We start from the raw sequence: 9,824 nt of genomic DNA on the forward strand, positions 1-9,824 counted from the left end.
AGTGGATGCATTTGAAAACACCATCTTCACGTTGTAGTGTGGACTGGGAAATGTATATTTCTGAAAACGATGACTTTGTTGTATTTATTGTCATGTGCCGCAATCATGTGATCCATTCAACCAAAACAATCAAGATGGCGGCCATTGTTATAGCGATGCTGTTGTGCCTGATATTCCCTTTGATAGAGTTAAAGATAAATGTTACTTTGTACAACAGTCAAATTGCATTTCTTCTAAGGTGACGGAAAGTTTAATCTGAATTGGTGTCTGAGAATGGAACATGAGGACAATTGCGTTTCAGACCGTACTTGCAACATGGATGTGTGTGGACGAGCAACTTTTGGGAAATGCTTGAAAACGGCAGTGTTGACGGAGAGCGCTTTGAAAATGAAAACGCTGTTTTCAAATATATCCGGATTAATGTAGATGTAGCCTTAATCTTATCAATGTCTAGCAGCGTTGGGTAAATTACCCAAAAAAAGATGATCCAGTATAGATTACAAATTACTCATAAATTACTTTCTATAACACTTTTCACTGAAAAGTTTTTCCGCTCAACAATTCAAAATAATCACTATGTTATAATGTCTATACAAGCATTTCAGCTGTCACAGAAACACAAAGACAGTACATATGAACATTCATGTATTCTACACGTATAATATTATTTAGAAATATGTTTAACCCAAGTGATGTGTCTAAATGTAATTAACTTAAATAAATGTTAGTAACTGTAATCTGATTGCAAGATTTTAAAATGTAATGCATTACACTACTTTCTTTGTTTTTACTAAAAAAGTAATTAGATTACAGTAATGTATTACATTGTAATTAGATTAGAGGAAACTGCTGTCTATGAGATATTGTTCAGATATTAAAAATATTAATTCAGATTTTTAATTTGTGATTTCTCTTTCCTTTGTTGTGTTAATTATTCAGGAGAGAGATGGACTGTGGGGGAAAAAATGTGCCTCATGATTGCATCTTCCTTCCTCTGGTATACTTCATGGAATCCTGAAATCAATACTGTAAGTAAAACACAGACACAATTTTATGCACCATGGCCAAACCTCAAATCCTTTATGTAATGAGCATGGTTAAGAGTTCACTATATGATAGTTTCTCTCTTTTTTCACTCTCTTACTGTACTACGGGTGGGCGTAGAGACGAGTCCACTGTATGGAGACCTTAAAAGGGTGGGAAAAGAAAAGAAAATTAGCTGCAATTCATATCTGAGACTTAAACGTAGTTCTGAAAACCATTTGGCATCTGCAGATCTTCCCTCCTCGAGATTACTCAACACATTTTTGTTTAAGTCCCATCGCTTAGTCTTTGTTGAATAACATGAGGAGGTCTTTCACTTACTGTCTATCTTTCCCTAGGGGTATTTGTCATATTAAGTCCTTCTTTACAAAGTGTGGGGTAAAATATTTTTTTGACTTGTCTGATGTATTACTGTCTGTCTCCAGTCCGTAGAGGGATAGTTGTCCCAAAAATGAAAATTCTGTCATTATTTACTCAACCTCTCCTTTGTTCACAAACCTATATGACTTTTTTTCTTGCATGGGATATAAAAAGTATTAAAGCTATTAGGCAGAACCATAGGAACTGTATGAAAAAATTATGCAATGAAAGGAAATGGTGACTGAGGTTGCCGGTCCCCAACATTTTGCCTTTTGTGTTTCACAGAAGAAAGAAAGTCATATGGGTTTGAAACAACTAGAGGGTGATGGAGTAAATCATGATGGAATTTTCATTTTTGGATGAGCTTAAGGGCCGTTCACACAAATGTCATGTTGTGTCCATCTGCAATGTTTTTCTATGTATACATGCACTAGACATACGTCTTTGAGCATTGCCATGCATCTTGAGCATGATCGTAATGTTTTGACTCTGTGTGGGGTTAAAAACTGGCAACTTTTAAAAACGTGTGAAAAAGGAAATTTCTTTCATTATTTACTCACCCTCTTGATATTCCAGATTTGAATGACTTTATTTCTTCTGCAAAACAAAAACAAAGGTTTTTAGAAGAATATTTCAGGTTTTTAGATCCATACAATGCAAATGAAAAGCATGAAAAGGCAGCATTAAACGTTAAATCCATGTCTTCAGAAGTGGTATGATAGGTGTGGGTGAGAAACAGATCAATATTTAAGTTACTTTATAATATAAATCCACAATTTCACTTTCACATTTTTCTTCTGTTGTTTTTGGCAATTCACATTCTTTGTGCATACAGACACTAACTGGTCTGGGAGGAGAATTTATGGTAAAAAAGGACTTAATTGTGTATCTGTTTCTCACCCATACCTATCATATAATTTCTGAAGACATGGATTAAACAACTGGAGTTGTATGGATTACTTTTATACAGCCTTTTTATACTTTTTGAACCTTCAAAGTTCTGGCTACCATTCACTTCCATTATATGGACCTACAGAGCTGAAATACACTTCTAAACATCTGTGATGTGTTCAGCAGAAGAATGAGAGTCATTCACATCAGGGATGGCATGAGGGTGAGTAAATGATGAGAGAATTTTCATTTTTGAGGGAACTATCCCTTTAATAGACATGTTATATGTCCACTACCCAAGTAACTTGACAAGAAATTAATCACAGCTAATGAATGACATGTGAAAGATTAACATGCAACAGACAAGATATAACAAACCCAAACTAAGTGCGGACATGTCATGAAGAGTATCAGTCATGGGGCAGTGGTGGCTCAGCGGTTAAGGCTCTGGGTTACTGATCAGAAGGTCATGGGTTCAAGCCCCAACACCACCAAGACACCACTGTTGGGCCCTTGAGCAAGGCCCTTGAACCTATCTGCTCCAGGGGTGCCGTATCATGACACTAACTCTGACCCCAGCTTAGCTGGGATATGTGAAAAATAAATAATTTCACCATGTATATGCAGAAATGTATGTATAATGTGTGACAATTGGTCAAATTAAATTAAAATCAGTCATAGACAGAACACACACACAGACACACACAAATACAATACAATGTTCTCATAAGATACTAGAGGTTGTGCTATTTTGTGAATATATGCATGGCTAAAGGTTGCTATGAGGATCAACCCTTTCTACATGATTACAATTTGAAATACACAATTTTCTATTAAAATGTCATTAAAGGAAGGCTACAGATTCATAAAAGTCAAGCTCAATCGACAGCATTTGTGGCATAATGTTGATTAGGCTACCACGAATATTGACTTGTCACTCATATATATATATAGCCTATATATATATATATATATATATATATATATATATATATATATATATATATATATATAATATTTATTTATTTATTTATTTATTTTTTAAGTGCTCAAAATGCAGCACTGAGGGATTAAAATCAAAATGTTTTTTTTGTTTTTCCTTTGGTTCATTCTGAGCAGAAACTGTATTTTTTAATTCCAGTTCCAGCATTCCCTGGCCTCCATTTCAATTATCAACCAGTTAAAACAAAATTAAAAAACGTTTAATAATATTGTTTTTTCAAAATATAAGTAATATGTGCTTAGCATGGGTGTATTCTTAATATTAAATATATCCCCAAAAATATGTAAAATATTAAAAAAATGTATCTGGTCATCTAAAATCAATTAATAGTCAAAATCTCTCTCCTGCATGTATACATTGCTTAGGCGAGTTTGGACTAAACGTCATCTTATGCTGGCAAAATTATTTTATTTTAAACATTTAATAATTATTTATTTTATTGTTTTATTTTGTATTATTTGTTTTAATAACAGATCTGCTTCTTGGTCAGAACATGGCAGCATCAAATCTGTATTAATGGAACAATTGAAAGGGTCTTTGTTCCTGTTTTCGGTTACGTTCTGCCAAAACTTTTGTTTGTTTTTGGTCTTCGCTCCTTTGAACATTTTCAGTCCCTGTCGCCACTAGCAATGGAAGTGAGTGGGGACAATCTATAAACATTCAAATCAAAATTTCAAAAGTATTACTACAAGACGTAAACATGATATGTGTTAACATGTGTGATATAATCAGGGATTTACAGTTTACAGTGTTTACTGGACTAAATGGTGGCCCCATTACCTTCCATTATGCATTACATGCCTGATTGTAATAGTTAATTTATTTTTATTTTTTTAAGGAGGGTTGAAATACCTTTTTGTGGTATTTAACATTATGCCACAAATGGTGTAGATTTAGCTTAACGTGACTTAAACTTAGAACATTCTTTTAAGCAAATTCATTATGTGCTACCCCTCTGCTAGAAAATACAATCCCTGACATAACAATGAGGTTAATAGTTGGCCTCCATGGGTGCTGCACAGTGATATGCACAGTAGCTACGTGAACAAGTGTTTCTCATCATGGTCTGGAACGATGTATTGACTAATCAACATCTAGGACATCCGTTTTATAAAGAATATTATAACATGAGGAGACTTTACAGAGCCCCATAACCCATGCAAATAAATCTGCATATTATTTTAATTTAAAATCAATTGGTGGCTGTCAAAACCACATGATCCTCTCTTTCCATTAATATTTTAACCTAATGCCTGAGACATGCAAAGTAGTGCACTGTCACTTATTGACTGTCATTCAGTATCTAAGAAGGCATAGGCTATAAGCAAAACAGCTCTTTTGTCCTCACTTCTAAATGCTGACTTAAATACACTCCTCAAGTGTGTGTGTGTGTGTGTGTGTGTGTGTGTGCGTGCGCGTGGCTCCTGTGGTAAATCCGCCTTTTGTGTCTTCGGTTGAGAATAAAAACACATTGTGTCATTAAGCGTTTGCTCCAACAGCTCAGCACTCCTAAACACAACACCACATTTGCATTTTTCCCTCGTGCCTCAATGATAAACATGTAAATGTTTGGTGAAGACAGACTCAGCCTGTTGGACATTTACACGGAGCTAGCGATACATCAGGACAACACATGCCCTTTTTCATAGAAACGTGAAATATGTGCCCAAAATGTGAGACAAATATAACAGATACATGACTAAAAAGATGGTACAGACCCCTTTTGTGTGCGTGCGTGCGTGCGCGCGCGAGTGTTTGTGGGCAGGTTTAAGGTCCTTTACGAGGACATTTTTTTTAGATTACAAAATGGTAATTACAAGGGTATTATGCTATAAATGTTGTTTATGAGGACATTTCTAGTGTCCCCATAATTCAAGTCGATTAAAAACATACTAAACGATGTTTTTTTGGAAATTTAAAAATGCAGAAAGTTTTTTGTGCGTGTTAAGGGATATAATCTATAGTTCGTACAGTATAAAAATAATTATGTCTGTAATTATGCCTCATAATGATAGCTGCGCGCGCGCGCGTGTGTGTGTGTTCTAATAATGGCATAAGCGAGTTACAAAAAGTTATTATACTGTATATTAGCATATTCAAGCCTTTTATGAGTGTGGAAAAACATTGGACTGGGAAGATGTTGCAACTTTTGGAATGCTGAGGACATCTGGAATATCGCCACCTTGTGGAAACCATGGAACAAGACATTTCAATTAAGTTCTTAAAGATTTGCACAGAGTAATTATTATCAGCAGTAGCCTTATGGGGTCATTTTGGGTACTTTAACAGCACTACTAATTCACAACATGCTAATTCATCACTGGTTTGTTATCCCTTCCTTTTTGTAGCGACACATCTAATTGGTTGTTACAACCAACTATCTCAGGAAGATTTTTTATTATTATTTATTTAAGATAGTAGCCTATAAACTGTAGTGTACAGCTGTTCAACACACATTAAAAACTCAATAAATTCATATTAATTTGTACACTTACTTTGAATACTAAATTTGCACAATCGTTTGGCAGTACAACATAACAATATTAAGGCAGCTACTTTACACTTGTTATTTGAATACTTGCTAATACAACCAAAACCTGTTATATTTAATGAATTATATTTAATATTAAAAATATTTTTAATTATAGACAGTACATATGCACTCTATATAAATATTTAAAATGAATATTTAAACTTACTATAAAATTTTCTTAATTTATATTTATTTTGTTTTATTATTATTATTATTATTATGTCATATTTGATTTTCTAGTGAATTAAAGAGAAGTGAAAACTTAATAAAGTCATGTGATTGATAAAAGCGGACAAATAATTCCCAAATCGTTGAGAAATATAATCTGATATTCTAGATTTCGAATTTAATTATTTTGTATTCTTTTTCTTATTATTCTTTTTATTTATTTTTATTATAATTGCAACCGAGAGTTGTTTTTATTTTGACCAGGATTTCAGGAATAAATTATGATGAAAAAAGAGGTAAAAATGTAAAAAAGTAAAGCCATCATCTGAAATAAGCAACAGGGGGCACTAGTTAGCTTTAACACTCTTGCTTAAGAAACTCGTGCGCATGTATCTGTCCGTAGTGCTGATTTATCATCTTTTTACCTTCTGTCCACACTTACCAAACATTTACCTTAGCAGGTTCATGAATTCAGGCACTGAGGTGTTTGAACACAGATCTATTAAATCTGTTTTACCGAAAACCCTCTAGCTCTCATAATTGCAGGTGCAGTTTAAATACATATTTGTGTCATGATTGGTCTCCTTTCATTTCTGTACTGACAACATGTGACAGAGGAAGGTGCACGTACAGTTGCCCCACCAAGTACCTGGACTCAAGCCACATTTATGTATTTGCATTACATAACAAAATATTAAACTAAAATATATTAAAAAATGTTTAAAAATAAAAGTTAGTCTGGTTTTAAAAGATACAATAATATATATTCTGTTCAAAATTATGACAAACAGTATTTGTAAATATTTTGGTTGTCAAATGTTCTGGTTGAGGAACGTGTCCATAGTTAATGTGCAAAACTACACCTGTGTGATCTTAATGGGAACTGATTTCATACATACACTAAAAATCACCTTGACACCAGTTGGTTGAACATATATGAAAAAAGTTAGTTCAGAGATTTGCATAATTTATTGGCAGATGGCTTTTGGTTTGATATTTTGTTATCCAATGCAGTGAAATTCACACATTTTGAAGTGTAACTTAGTGTCCAAATACATTTAGGCTGCAAGGAATTTACTTTTCTTAGGATATATCTCTCAAAAACAGAGTGCAACCTTATTTGTGTTAGTTTGTGTCAAATAATGCAAACTTAAAAGTTGAAACATTTTATAAAAGCTGTAGGTCAGTGAAAATCAGCTAAATCAATAATAGGACAGATCAGTGAGTGCAAAGTCAGGATATGACCCCTGACCTCACTTGGCCTCTACTGACCTATGTCACACTTGATTAGTCTGGACACACCCCTGCAATCTCCCTCTCACTTTCTGTCCAACAACATACTGCCCCCCTCAGACCAATAACAGTGATGCATTTACATTCCCATTTATGTCACCTCATATGACTTCCTTACTAACATTTATTTGACATACAGTATATATATTTATATATATATATATATAAATTGGTACTTTTATTTTCCAAAGTGGCATTCAACTGATCACAATGTATAGTCAGGGCATTAATAACATGAATATGTACTAGTACAATTTGAAAAGAAAATTCAGAACTACTTCAAAGAGTCCTCATCTAAAAAATCCTCCACTTGCAGCAGCAGTTCTAGCTGTCAGTTTGTCCAGATACTCAGGTGACATTTCACCCCACACTTCCTGTTGCACTTGCCATAGATGTGACTGTCTTGTAGGGCACTTCTCACGCACCTTACAGTCTAGATGATCCCACAAAAGCTCAATGGGGTTAAGATCCATAACACTCTTTTCCAATTATCTGTTGTCCAATGTTTCTTTGCCCATTCTGACCTTTTATTTTTGTTTTTCTGTTTCAAAAAAAATCTTTGCAATTCTTCCCATAAAGCCTGCACCCCTGATCTTCTTTTTACTGTTGTACATGAAAGTGGTGTTGAGCAGGTAGAATTCAATGAAGCTGTCAGCTGAGGTCATGTGAGGCATCTATTTCTCAAACTAGAGACTCTGATGTACTTATCCTGTTGTTTAGTTGTACATCTGGACTTCCACATATCTCTGTCTGTCCTTGTTAGAGCCAGTTGTCCTTTGTCTTTGAAGACTGTAGTGTACGCCTTTGTATGAAATCTTCAGTTATTTGGCAATTATATAGCCTTCATTCATCAAAACAATGATTGACTGATGAGTTTCTAGAGAAAACAGTTCCTTTTTCTCCATTTTTGACCTAATATTGACCTCATGACATGCCAGTCTATTGCATACTATGGCAACTCAAAAACAAACACAAATGTTATGCTTCATTTAACGAACTAAATAGCTTTCAAATGTGTTTGATATAATGGCAATTTTTGTAGTACCAAATTAGCAATTTAGCATGATTACTCAAGGATAAGGTGTTGGAGTTGGAAATGGGGCCTGTCTAGATTTGATCAAAAATGACTTTTTTTCAGGGGGGCCTGGGCAGGGCTGGACTGGGAAGATAAATCGGCCCGGAATTTTACATAGCAACTGGCCACTGTCCTTTTCTGGTCCGTTCTGCATAACGTGGTGGCTCATTTTAGCTTATCGCGGCCCAATTCACGGCCAACCCACCGGCCCGCTTGCGAGTATTGATGCTGATTACCACCCCTGGAGTTGCGAGTTTGAATCCAGGGCATGCTGAGTGACTCCAGCCATTTCACCTAAGCAACCAAACTGGCCAGGTTGCTAGGGAGAGTATAGTCACATGGGGTAAACTTGTGGTCACTATAATGTGCCGTTCTAGCTCTCGGTGGGGCGCGTGGATGCCGTGGAGAATAGCATGAAGCCTCCACACGCACTACATCTCTATGGTAACGCGCTCAACAGCCAAGATGTGTGGATTGGCGGTCTCAGAAGTGGAGGCAACTGAGATTTGTCCTCCACCACCCGGATTGAGCCAAGTTACTACGCCACCACAAGGACCTAGAGCGCATTGGGAATTGTGCATTCCAAATTGTGGAGAAAAGGGGGAGAGAAAAAAAAGAAGAAAAAAAATTACTTTTTCAATAAAAATGGTGCTGTTTTTTACTTCAGTAATGTCCTGACTATACTTTGTGATCAGTTGAATGTCACTTTGGTGAATTCAAGTTTAAGTACATTTCCTTCCAAAACAGCAATATCTGTACATTATTTCAAACTTTTGGCCGTCAGTGTATATATATAAACAGGAAATAAACAGAAAGTTTTAGGATTTTGAATTATGTACACTGCTTGACCAATCCCATCAATTAATTATTTCTTCCCTGACAGCACGGGCATATTCCAGGACAACAATGCCAATATTCATTGGGCTCAAATTGTGAAAGAGTGGTTCAGGGAGCAGGGATTTTTTTTGGGATGTGCTGGAGAAGGCTTTACGGAGTGGTTCGAGTCTCTCGTGTAAATCCGGTATTGACAACGAGAGATTTGAACCAATCCATAAAGTCTTCTCCAGCACAACCCAGAGACTTTCAATGGGGTTTAGGTCAGGATCCTGTGGTGGCCAATCCATGTGTGAAAATGATTCCTCATGCTCCCTGAACCACTCTTTCACAATTTGAGCTCGATGAATCATGGCATTGTTGTCCTGGAATATGCCCGTGCTGTCAGGGAAGACCTGGTCATTCAGTACATTCAGGTAGTCAGCTGACTTCATTTTATTGCTGCATAACGTTGCTGAGGCTGGATCTGACCAACTGAAGCATCCCCAGATCATAACCATTATTTAAATCCAAATGGCAACTTTTTTCTTTTGGCCAGGCAGTGTAGGCCTATATACAGTATATTCTCCTATATACAGTAGCATATGCTCCTTTTTTAAAAGGTCATGCAAAGAAGCTCTTTG

Source organism: Xyrauchen texanus, chromosome 43 (assembly GCF_025860055.1).
Source record: "Xyrauchen texanus isolate HMW12.3.18 chromosome 43, RBS_HiC_50CHRs, whole genome shotgun sequence".
Classification (NCBI taxonomy): domain Eukaryota; kingdom Metazoa; phylum Chordata; class Actinopteri; order Cypriniformes; family Catostomidae; genus Xyrauchen; species Xyrauchen texanus.